The following is a 13,889-nucleotide window of genomic DNA, read 5'->3' as shown; positions in this document are numbered from 1 at the left end:
ATTGTTTATTAAGATTCCAAATAATCCAAATTGATCTTCGCTTGTTTCTTTTCAAATCCATAATAATAATTTTTTGATTTTCGTTTTCAAAAACAGTTTGAATATCAGCTAAAATTTTTTATTATCTATGTAGTTCAGAGTAATATTCTTCAAGTAGAACCGCTTGTTTCAATTAGAACCGCTTCCAATGATTCCTCTTTATTTAAATAATTGTATCTAACCCAAAAATATCGGCATTTTATTCAAAATCACACTTTTTATTTTCAAAATCGTTAGTTTTTGAACTAAAAACACATTATTTACGGTTAACAATTGTGTGTTTCTACCACGAGAATTGCCGGTTTTCAAACAATAATCACAGACAATCGCAATTCATAGCTTTACAATAACGGTTTTAAATATCATAATCGTTCATTCTTATAATAGGTATCTATACGTCGAGTTTAAAATTAGATATTTTCAGGAATTTTTGTTAATTCGGTCGCAGTTTTAAGATGACATTCAAGATTTTCACTATCAAAATGAAAGTTTTTGAAAACACAATTTATATTGTTGATGACACAACATTCAAATGTTGAGAAATCGGTGATTTTATTACGATTAGTTGAGTTTTCAATATATCCCATAACAGTTTTCTTATCACAGCTACATTATTGTTATGAAAATCACTTTTAATACCATCACAATATTAGTTTTGATAATCCTAGTACCTATTTGTTTTGAAAGTTGCACTTCTAAATAGGAATGATAATCACAGTTTTTATAGATACATCAATCACAGCTTGTTACATAAAAAATCAATAGCAGAAACCTACGAATGAGCAGATTTCAAAATTACAATCACAGTTTTCAAAATCATAATCACGGTTTCCATCGTGATAGATAAATCGTGGTTTTCTTTGAAATTATCTACCTACCAACCCACTAATGACGATTTTAAAAATCGATTAAAGAAATCATAAAAAAAGGTGCTGAAATCCATTGACAATCTTTACACCTAATCTTTACAATGCCTAAGTATCTTTAAACTCACTTATTCTAACACTCTCTCTCTCTATGAAAATTTCCATAGATAGGTAATTAAGGCAATAAAACTTGGCTAATCAATTGCAAAAGTATGAAAGAGAGATAGAGAACTTTTTTTTTGTTGTGAAAAACGACAAAATAAATATCTTCCTCAAAAAAAAAAAAAACAGATAAAACAGTTTTATCGCACATCAATATAAGGTATGGGTATAGCAGAGGGGTTTTCTATATATACAATCTATAGAATTAAAGAGCTATATATGGGGCAAAAGCAGCAGTTACGCAATAATATCTTTCTGTCCCCCATGGGTTTGTTCTTTTCAAAACAAAAAAAAAAACCTTTACAACAAAAGAACCACCGAAAAACGGTAGAACATCAAGCTTAAGGAATGAATGGAACCAAAACCAAACCGAACCAAACAACAACAAAAAAAGCGAACAAAATTCCCAATGGAATGACCCATATATTTTCCCGTTATATACATTATCTCTCTCCTAAATCTTTCTTTATAACATCTCCAAAAACCTACCCTCAAGCCTCCACCTCAAAATACTCGGTCCCTTCTCAGCCCCCTTTGTCCCCCTCCTCATACCCAAAAAACTCCACACGCCTTTGGCACCCAAAAAGAGAAGAAATATGTATAAGTGTTCCTTTTTGCTGCTGGAGACGAATCCCTTTTCGTCGTCGGTTATAACGAACTGTTTTTTCGTGGGGATTTATTGATTTCGCCACAAAAACCATTCTAAGGCTCGTTTTCAGTGCCATAAAGAAAGAAAAAAGAGCGAGAGAGGCATAAACCAAGCTACCTACAAAAATCTATACCCAAGTTTGTATATGGGTTCAAAGGAAAAAAAATGGGGATTTCGAGGGTATCCCTTGAATAAAGAAAAAAAAATCAAAGAAAAGAATACAAAAAAAAAAAAAAAAAACACACTGCGCGCCGACAGTACACAGTTAAGAATTAAAGTCCAGGATTCTCAAATTCACCTCGTAATTTATATCCACATAACGCACACTATAATAAATCGGGAATTCTATGTGTAGGTACTGTGTCTATGTAAGTATGCAGGTTAATTTTCTTTTTATTTTTCCATATTCACTGAATTCTCAGAGAGAGCCAAAAGCCTCCCCAAAATTACAGAAAATTACACCCGACAAAATGGGGGGTTACAAAAACCCCCCTTTTTTTCTTGGATAAAAGCTATAAATCTGCTACCCCTGGCAATAAAGCATTCTCAAATCGCACATATACACATTTATTATATCTACGAACACACTCTTAACGAAACATGCGCGAATTTTATTGAGCACATTGTATAGATTCAGGGCATAAATTTTGTGCTTTTTTTTTTGTATTATAACGGCGCAGCAATAACTCCATCTGCCGGCTAATCCGCAAAACCATAAAATACAAACAACCCACACCACATCAAGTCAAGTGATGATGGCGTCTTCAATTCCTCATCATTATTCATATTTTTTTTGTTTGTAAAATAAACAAACATTCAATACAAAATTCACAAATCAAACACTTGTTTCATCAAATTCGATACATTTTTGATGTATTTCTACGAAAACTACAACTTCTAACGGTAAATTTCTTATTTTAATTTATATTTTTGTAACGACTTGATGTTATAAACACGCGTCTCGCATCAAATCGTTAAGTTAACTCAAGGAACACATTCATCTCCAAATCCCAGACTCACTCACTCAAATCCACATGGATGATGATGACAACAAATATGGCGTCGTATATTTTCCAACCCAAATAGAAGTTTATATTCATCATTAATCTCGCTCTCACCCATTTACAAGTCTACTTATCATCTATCTATCTTTTTCTGACTAATGTACTTTGTATTGTCTCTCTATAATTCTTATTTCACTCAACTTTATTGTTGATTTTTGTTTATAGACTACTTGGCAACATTTTTTTTTTATTGCAGCAACATTGTATCTAAGTTGAATCCCACTCAATGTTGAGTAGCTTTGTTTATGATAAATTCGCCGTGTTTTGTGTTGCAAATCATACTAATGGCGAATTGTGCTCATTTTACACAAACACACTCAACCACATTATTTTGTTTATAGAGATTCATTGCAACAAAAGAGGGGCAGGTCAATTGAGCACCATGCACCCCACAAACAACAACAAACAATAAAAAAAAAAAAAAGAGGAGCCTTCTTCATAGTTTTTAACTCACTGATTGATGGCGGGGATTTTTACTGTTTTTTATTAGATCGTTGGTGCTTGCCTTTAATTGTGTGCGATATTTTTGCAACTGCCAGCTGAACTTTATTTCTTTAGTTTTTGTTGGAGTTGGAGCCTGGTGGAGGGGAGATGTGTTTTGTTTAGGTTTTTCAAAGTTTTTTTTTTTTTTTGATAGGGTTGTGAGAGTGGGGTTGGATAGGAAAAATCAACACAACATAATAGAGAAGGAGAAAAGAAAATTTTTGTTTTCAGCTAGTAGTAGCAGCGGCAATGGAAGGCAACCCAAAGTGGTGGAATTTTTGAATAACATTATTTGATTTCATTTCTGCATGAGTGTGTTTATTTGTTTTGCGTGTGTATGTGTGTGTGAATGAGCGATTGGAACTAGTAGCAAAGCAATGGCGGGAAAAGAGAGATAGACAGTTAAGTAGAAGAGAAACATAGAGGCTGGGTTATTTGTCTTGTGACCGCCATCATTCATTTTTCCCTTTTTGAATTTGTGTGTTGCTTTTGTTGTTGGTGTGTGGTGTTTCACAGGCTGATATATTTCCCCTCAAACACAATGATGGTGTATTTTGGTTTGTTGTTGTTGCTTTATGAACGGTGAATGGTGGTAAGTTTTTTTAATGGCTGCTCTGAAGTGTTTATGGATGGTCATTCGATGTGATGGCACGGAAGATTTTGTTTTTTTTTTTTTTTTTTGATATCCAATTGGAAGAAAATTTATTTTTGAAGAATTGTAGTGAAAATGTTTTGATTTTTTGTTATTAATTTTGTTATTTTGTTTTATAAAAAAGAATGGATGTTGATGTGATATTTGACGTCGGATGTTTATTGAAAATATTTTTTTTTAAGAAAATGAGAACTGTCACAGATGATGAATCATGAATTTATGCATTATGAACCCGAAAATAGGGTTGCCCCTATTTACAGTTCCGCAGGATTAAATGGTTAAATTCCGGAATTTCAATATCTGCGATAAGTCTATATAAGCTTTTTGAGGCTATAATTTGTGAATCGTTATGTTTCAATGTTAAATCTCTTATTGTTCCTAATCTGCATGGTTTCACAAAAGGTAGCTCCACAGATACTTTTTTTTTAACAGAATTGGCGGAAAACTGTATCGATTCCTTTAAAAATAATTAGACTATGTATTTACTGACTTCAGTAAAGCCTTTGACAAGTTTTCGCATAAAGTTCTGCTTTTTAAGTTAAGAAAATTGGAATTTAGCGATTACACTGGTCTGCAAAATTTAACTTTTTTTTCTCCTTCAAATAATTTGTTGATATTATGAAAGATTAGACTTTCCTGAATCTAAATCTGGTTTCAGAAAAATTCTATCAGGTACCATTTTTGTAAAAATGATTTTTGAAAAATGTGGGCAGTTTCTAAAAAATCACCCTTTTAGATTCATTTGAACTTGTATAAAATTAAAACTGTTTGTCGCATTGAGCTCAAATGTGGAGGAATTATTTCTCATAATATGACCTATCGATTGACACCAAATATGTCCTTTTACATAAATGTTTACTCATATTTTAAAATACTGATTTACAAAAAAAGCAGAAAAATCGAAATTCTTCACTTTTTAGTAAATCCTACATGAACAAAAAGCACCTTATTTAAGGAAAATGTAAAATATCAATGCCCATTATATTTAAAAAGTCAAATATGTAAAGAAAACCATCATAAAATACATTAAACAAAATTTTTACGTGTTCTGTAATTTTATATACTATTTTTCTATTTAGAAATATCTTATTTGTAATAAACCTATCGATAAACTGCCTTATAAAGCTTCAGATTTGTTTCTTCTAGAAGCAAAAGTATACTTTTCTTATAGTTTTTGATGTGCTGAGTTAGAATTCGAAGTCAAAAAAATTCTATCACATCAGGATTTTAAGATATTCGCATTAAAGTCTCACAAAATCAAGTTTTTTTTTTTTAGAAAATCTCAAAAAACTACTATATCTCAAAAAACAGAGCTGACCGAAATTTTTGAGCTCGGATTCAAAAACAGCACACTAAAGTCCATCAGAAAAGTATACCTTTGTTCTAGGGAGAAATATATATTAATTTTTAGAGATCAGTTTCTTTATGGTAAGATATGCCAAACCTACTTAACTTACTTAAATTAAGAAATCTCGGAGAAGAAAAGACATATTGAGAAAATTGAAATTGAATTTGAAAGAAAAAAATAATTTGTTTCATAAACCGTAACAATTTTAATTGAAAAAGATTACATTATGCCAAAATATTTCTTCGAAAACAGCAAAAAAAAATGGGTTTTTGAGTTTTTCTAACTGGAATTTCTAAACTGACGTGCTAGGTCAGTTCTGACATCGGATTCGGAATCAGCATACAAAAATCCTTTAGAAAAGAATAGTTTTATTTAAAGGAGGATTTCCTTGCAGACCATTGTTATCTACTTTGTAAGATGGGTTCAATCTTATTTATTTGGCATGTATCTACCTATTACTCTGTAGGTACTAGTTGTGAATCAAACAAGTTTAAGATCAACTGGAATTCCACAGGGCAGAAATTTAGATCCTATCTTTTTTATTCTGTATACCTATGAATGACTTACCATCCGTGTTAAAACACTCAAAGTGTCTCATTTATGCTGACGATGTGACTATCATCGTAAACACACATTAGTGTTTACATTTAAAAAATGTGAAAACTTATTTTTGTAAGCTACCTAAGCTAATTTTTACAGAATTATGTAAGTATAAGTAGGTAGATACCTATGAGATTCTTATAACTTATCGGAAATTGAATTTCACGTCTCTTCACAAAGACTGCATAAAGGCTTTATTCTATAACAGGCTTTAAGATCGATGATTGTATCGCAAAAGTAATAATTTGGAAGATCAATAAACTGCTTGAGACTTTGTTATTCAAACTCTCATTTAAAGACCTTCCTATCAGAAATACCTAATATTAACTTAATGATATCAAAAACACTCATAAAAGGTAATAAGGATTCTTGGTCTTTAAAAAATTTAAATCTGCAAAAAAAAATATGATTAGCTAAAAAAAACTTTGGATTCGTATCGGGTAGCTGTAAATAAATCCAAACAAGATAAAATTTTGAGCTTCTGTGCTTGAAAAGCATCGATAAATTAATTCATTTGATAAAAAAACATAGCCAAAAAACCACCAAATACAATGTATCTACTGTTTAATGATCTTCTGTTAAATTTTGGTACAAAGGTAGATACCCAAGTTAAATTCGAACATTTGAATACAAGACAGGCACAGTAAAACCCGCTTAAAACACTTTTCTGATCTCCAAATACTTTTTTCAGTTAAACGGGGTTCGTTTAAGTGAAAAACCCGCTTAAGTGAAAGAGGGACTGTGACATTATACCGTTTCTCCTAAGCGGGTTTTGCTGTATATAAGACAGATACTTAAATAATCATAGTTTAAGCTTAAAATTCAATAACAACAATCATGATAGCAAAAATTGCTTGAATGGAATTTCTCTCAGATCTCAGTTATTTTCATGTAGACTTAAATCTTAATAGCTGTTAGATACCTAGGTATAGTAAAACTCTAAAGTAAAATATGTAAAATACCACTAGACTATGCTATATAATTATCTTAAAAATAGGTGTGTAAGTTACATCGATAACACACTATCAATTAACCATAAAAAAATTTATACAAAACATATATGCTTATTTTGCTTTTGGGGTGTAACCAATGTGATTATTATCTTGTTTGTCCTCACACAATCTTTTCTATTAAAATCACTTTCAAAATTGTATTTAAATATAAGTATGCTTACAATACAAGTTATCATTCAACATTGTATCGTAAATACATGCCTTTTTTATCATTCTCATTACACTATTGCAATAGATAAATAATTGGCATTCAAGGCCATCAATTGCATATTTTCACTAATTTTATAGCAGCGAGAAAAAAAACTAATTACAGCACATGTGGTAAACAGAAGTTTTTGTCTTAAATTCCTGTGTTTCTTAAAAAAATATTAGTTACGAGTTGGGAAATATGTATGAATTTTGCCCTTGAATTATCCAATATTTCTTAATAGTTTCCTATTTCAAAATTCATATGTTTTAAGGGTCATTAAAAAATATTAAGAACCTTTCTTCTTTAAAAAAAAAATATGGTTTCTTCCTTGATCCTTAAGCGCATAAAAAATTGAAGGCCATTTCGCAAAAATTTTTCTTTTAAAAATTTTTCAAATATTGCCAATATCTTTTCATACTTTTTTATGACTACCAGAATATGCGCAAAAATTCATCTTCCAACTTTCTTTTGTTTTATGTTCGATTTATCAGAAACACAAAATTCTTCTACCGAGAAAACCAAAAAGTGCTGATCGTGTCGTCCTTCGAGGCATATTTTAATATATTTTTTTTTTCTGTTTTGTATACCTGTGACCTGACTTGATCTTGTTTTTTTTTGTATCTGTTTATTTTCATCGTTTCCAAAAAAAATCAACATGTATCTCAATCATATGCACACTAAATAAGAACTCGTATTTTTTGACTCAACAAAGTCAGGAAAAAAAACGAAAAAAAAAAAACAGAAACAACATTTCATCTTAATCACGTTTTCTTTTTTCGGGGTCCCCACAACTTAATAATATAATAACCAAACACTCCCAAAAAAAATATATATAAATTCAGGCCATTTCACGGTGCCGCTATACCGATTAAGGTAGGTATACCTATGATGAAGATATTAATTCTTTTTTCGATGTTGGAGAGCGGGAGGGCTTAGTTTTTTTTTTTTTTTTTTAATTATTGAAACAGAAATTTTATTCTTTATAGTAATATGAGAACCAAAAAAAAAATGGGTTCAGATTTTTCGGAATTAAAAAAGATGTGAATTTAGATTCTTTTTTTTATCATAACGTGGAATCTAAGCTTAAATAAACAAAATACCGCGGCCATCGACATGACAGTTGGTCTCGGTCAGTGTTGATGTTTTTGTTTTGGTTTAATTTTGATTGGAACTGTTTTTTCGGTATTCTTGTCACGTAAGTGTATAGAAACACGCGATGATGACAAAATTTATTTTCACTGATTGGGAGATTTTTGAGAAATATACCAAAATTATTTTTAGTAGTCTCATGATGGTGCTTGTTGAATTGAAATTTTGTTAGTTTATATTTTTTTTTTTTTTTTTTTTGCTGGATATGATTTGTAATCTTATCTAGGTACCTAATTGAATTACAAACTTACTTGAAATTTACCTTTACAATTCCGTCAGTAAAGTTACAGTTAGACCCGATTAAATGATAGACGGTTTAAACTTTCACCCCCTCGCTTTACATCGCCATTTCTACAAAATAAAATATTTTAAATTTTGTGTAAAAATCCTTTAAATTATAGAAGTTGTATTTTCATAACAAGTAATTTTTCATCCCACCAGCAGCATTGTTCTCATTCTTCTGTCAGCTAACCAAACCAAACAAATCACTAAACCGCAGCTCATTTTTAATTAAAAATATGTTCAGTTTCAGTTTATTACAATTTTTTGTTGTTGTTTTAATATATCACTGAATTCTACTCTCTGGCTTAATGTCCTTGCAAGCTCTACCTACTGCTAATAAAATATTCCCCAAAGATTCTTTTTATTTTTTCTTGGTTTGTTATATAGGGCATTTAAGTAGGTAGGTATATGAAAACAACAATTCAAAGGATAAAAGATATTTTGCAAAATGTGCGGTGAACAATTTAATTATACCTAGGTACTTCTTCTTCTTCTTAAAAAAAAAATAAGGAAAACAAGAAAAAAACATTAAATGCAAAACATGCTGCTGCTTCTACCAAAATAAACATCATCAGAAAAAGTCAAACCAAACCATACTAATTTTAAATTTCAGCAAATTGCACAATTTACCATCACGCGGTCTTTATCCTTTTTGTTCTCATTCTCTCTCATCGCGCTGCCAATTGGGTTGTATATCGCTGGTATCTTTTATAATTAAACCAAAAGCAATTTTTATACTCTTGCACAGATATATATCTAAAACTTTTGTATATGTAAACATATTTAACTCAAAATGTACCAAAAAAAAAAAGAAGAAAATCCTTAAGTTGCTCGTGTTATCCTGTGGTACAGCTTTCATATACACTCATACCTATACAGCGAAAGAGAATGAATTTTCACAGGCAAAACACATAAAACAACAACAAAAAAACATAGATTTTCTTCTCATACAACACTTCATCCAATTCTCGAGTGTTTTATTTATTCAGCATAATTTGTCTGCGTGCTGCTGCTGCTGTTTCTAGTTTTTGAATCCTTATTCTACCTCCCCTCGTCATCGTCCTCCACCCCAACCAAAAACCCCCTGTCTAAACCTCTTCTTCATATTCAACTGTGGCATGCACAAGCATTCGTCGTCGTCGTCCTAGTTCGTAAGTACCTAACTCCTGGCAAATTCTGATGCTGAATTCCTATAGAAGCTGATGATGATGATAATGATGACGATGATCATCAGGATAATGATAATTGTAAAGTTCAACTATTGTAGATGTATTTCCATAAGGTTATAACCGAGAATAGAATAATATAACTGTACTATATGCATTGCACATGAGAAAACCTAAGATGTATTTTCTCGTCCTTATAACATTTGAAATGAGAAAAAGGAGGCGATAGAGTAATATAGCAACAGATCCTTCCTATGGAAAAAAAAAACAGAGAGAGAAAGAGAGAGTAGTTGCCTCCTCACTAGACAACGAGAGAAAAACTTTTCTTTTTTTTTTTTTATTTTACTTATATATATAAATTATCCTTGCGAGAATCCTTATTTATGGGACGATGTGCAATTTTCATTTTATCACACAAAAGCTAAGCTTTCACATTCTCATATACACTTTTCGAGTGCAGATTCGAGTTGGATTTTAGAGAGAGTTTGTATATTTTTTTTTATCCTTTTTTTTTGTTTTTTTTTTTTTTTGTTCATTCATCCTCATTCTTCTTCTTTTATTTGATTTTTTTTTTGTTTTATTATCAACACACACTCGTAATATTCTAAGTTTTTGTATTTTTTTCTTTGGATATTCATAGTTTCCACTTATAAATACGGAAGAGTGCGGAGAATGAAAAAATAAATCCTAACAATGAATGTGTATTTCTGCATATATAGTTTTTGAAAGGATAAATTGGATGATGGGAGTATGGGAAGATTTCTGATATGAAATATATCCTTCGTTCTTATTACGTGTTTCTTTGTATATTATTTATAACTTTGCTCTTTACTTCGTCACAATTCATTTTTGTTAAAAAATAAACAACGCAAGGATGTGATCTTATAGTATTTTTTTTTCACTTTTAAGGATAAAATACATATAACAAATTGCTTTCTCATTCATAAGAAAAAGGAAAATACATCAAAAGTTGTAGGTAGTAGGTCCCTATAGAAAGTTTTACTTCTACAAAAGCTTATTGGTTTTGAATTTTAATTAGCTTGATTAGGCATGCATAATCATGTCTCGCAGGACACACAAAAAAAAAAGGACTTTATTTGTCTAGGTTTTTCCAAAAAAGAAGGGGATGCAGTCTGTAAACTCTGTTTACTGTTTGCACACTGGTGCGGTTGTAAAGTTTTTTGTGAGCGCGTGGGATTATGAGGTGTTTGTAGGATGTGAGTTTTTGGTTTTGAAAAGATTTTGGAATGAGTTGAAACTTAGAGAAGTTTGCCTTGTTACAAAAGGATGTTTACTTTGATGTTGAATTTATTTTATTTTATCTAAAAAAAAATCCTGGTGGATCTTTGCTAGCTGTTTAAAAAGATTTAATAGATTTTTAGGTTTTCGAAAAGCTGCTGCGGAGTTTACAGTTACAGAAAAACCCAAATTTTAGGAGCTGGGTTCTACTGACAAAATCGGTAAGAGTTAGTTTATTTTTGCAAATGAAAGTTGTAGAAGTATAACAATGAAAGAAGTTGAAGTTTTAAGTGAAAGTGAAACACAATTTACAAAACATAACTTTAATAAATCATCGTTCCTTTTTTTTAATTCGTACCACTCTTTTCGACATCAATTTAGGTATAAGATAATACCTATGACAGTTCCTGGATACTATCGGTAAAAGAGAACTTCTTGAACGTGAAAATCTTTATGAAAATGGTTTCAAAAACAAATCTTCACTTTTATCAGGTTTAATCAATCTTGATTTTAAGTTACACTTGATCATTTGATTATTACCTTAAATTTTTAGCTGATGGAGTGTCACGATCATATTTTGTATCGAAAAATTTCGTTTCTTAAGTTTTTCCGAGCTTAAATGCTATCACAAGATATGGGTCCAAATAATGTTTTGCTAATCGATCAAGAATCTGTGCCCTGAGCTCTAACGAATATGCATGCAAGTTACCCTTAAAGCTAGTTGTACCTGCACAGAGGGAAAATAACGCTGAGATTACTTTACTTCTGGTAAATTTAACATTATTTCTGGTATATTTTACTTTGTTTCTGATATATTTAACTAATTTCTTGTATTTTCAATTATATATTATGATTAAATTTACCAGAAGTAAAGTAATCCCTTGTGTTATTTTTCTCCGTGTACACATCGCTAAACAAGAGCAAAAAGTCCAACAACTGTCAAAAAGTGCTTAAAAGTTAAACAGCAGAGCCTTATGATATATTTATTTGCGCTTACTGCTTTAAGTCAATCTGTCACGCAATCCTTAACAGCTTAAATCCCATACCATTTTGATCTCTTCCAAGTATCAATTCACTTAAAAATATTCTTCAAAACACATTCCTCACAACTTACAATTTATACAGAAGATGAAAAAGATACGAGATCAAATCATTTGCAAAATGACTCAGAGCATCAAATGCAATAGGTATATAGTAGATATTATCCAATTAGACAGCCCACTTCCTGGTTAGAATTGCATTAATTATTCAACACCTTCGCTTCTATATCAACTTCATAGAATCAAAAAAAAAAAAACAAAAAAAACGAAAAAAAACAATCCTTTTTGCTTACTGTTGATGCCAATTAATAGCACATAGAGCAAGTCTGTTGGTATAGAAAGATGCATTTTTAGTTGCTCTGAGATTTTCTATTCAACCGCATACAAACTTTTTTCAAAGAAAAAGACAAAAAAAAAAAATAGAAAATGTCTGCTTTGTTCATATCAAGATGACTCCTTCCTCCTTTCATGGCATGATGGGGTTGCATTTTCAATGCAATGCCACTATAGCACTGCACCTTTAGATAGTTTTTTTCGTTTCGTTTGTTTTGAATCTCTCTTGCAAGTCGTCCTGGATGGTGGAAACTGAACGAAAGGGGCACAAAAAAAAAAAAAAAAAACATAGAGCAAAACGGCAAACAGCGCTTTGTGACACTGTACATCAAATTGATTTCATCTATGAGAAGTTTTCAATGTGTTTGGTTTTGTTTGTTTTTGGTGCACTCTATCGACCTGTCGCCTGTCGTCGTTTTTTGTTTGTATCAAGATACCTTGCTATATGCAAAAGAGCAACAAAAGGCACAAAATGCATGGAATTGTATACGCTTTTCCATGATATTTTGTTGTTGTTGTTGGTGTTTTTTTTTTTTTTTAGGATTTGAACGTTATGCAATTTTTTGAAGGCAGTTTGTCCCATGCTATATGTTGTCGTCGTCGTTGACAACAACGACGTCCGTGATTCGGTGACTGCATGAATAGTTAACCAACTTTGCGACAACCACGACAACTACCTTATAAACCATACATTCATACATATATCTATACCTTAGTACAATGTATCTTTTATACAAAAAAAAAGGAAGGCTCGCGATGAGAATGGAAAACGATGACGACGACCACCAACCAAAAAGGTTACAGTCTTTTGTTTTTTTTTTTTTATTTTATTTTTCGGTAGGTAACCGTTTTCGTGACAACTTTTATAAGAAACAGGAACAAAATAATCTAAAAAGAGAGAGAGCCAGAGTGTCCCCATGAAGACAAAAACAAAAAAAAAAAAAAAAAATGCATTGTTTCAAGGAAAAGAGCAAAGATTTAAAAGTATCTATAAGTATACCTACCTTAGGTTATCTATCGATTTAGAAAGCTAACTACACTATATCGTCGAATATGTGAGGTTTTACCTACTTAGTCACCATTTGTTTGGTTTGTGTCCTCTCTCACAACATAGTGACATTATAAATGCATGATCTGTAAACCTATTTTTTTTTTCTGTCTTTTGTATCTTAAATATACTTTGCCTTATGTGGTACTTTTTCCTATACTATAGTCAATACAGACAGTTAGTTTGCAGACATTTTTTTTTTTGGAAAAGGGGAGTCTTTTTTTTCTGATGATGCCTGCATGCCTTATTGTGTTGGGGTCTTAAATGGTGCAGATAGATTTCATGCACTGTGCTTGTGACTCTGTGTGATGTTGTTCATTTGGTGAAGATCGAATCATGACATCTTTTTCGTGCTCTCCCAAATGAGATATGGACAACATGACACGATATTTTTTGGTCTTCCTTAATACTAAAAGAGTCGGCAATGATCGTCGACAAAAAAAAAATACGAAAAAAATAAGAAAGTATCTACGGGATACTTTTTTTTATTTATTTTTTGTATCTTTTTTTTTATTATTTTGAAAATGCTGCTGGTAGTCATCATGATCATCCACATCATCTCTTGC

General features: G+C 31.1%; 1 protein-coding gene across 3 annotated transcripts in view; it reads left to right on the top strand.

Annotated features, from left to right (window-relative positions):
• LOC129913105 (homeotic protein ultrabithorax) overlaps positions 1-13,889 on the top strand; it is a 172,590-nt gene that overhangs the window by 77,931 nt on the left and 80,770 nt on the right. The window lies entirely within an intron of this gene.

The sequence above is a fragment of the Episyrphus balteatus genome, chromosome 3 (assembly GCF_945859705.1).
Source record: "Episyrphus balteatus chromosome 3, idEpiBalt1.1, whole genome shotgun sequence".
Lineage (NCBI taxonomy): Eukaryota > Metazoa > Arthropoda > Insecta > Diptera > Syrphidae > Episyrphus > Episyrphus balteatus.
The sequence above is the reverse complement of the archived record's forward strand: the minus strand, read 5'-3'. Positions and strand labels throughout refer to the sequence as shown.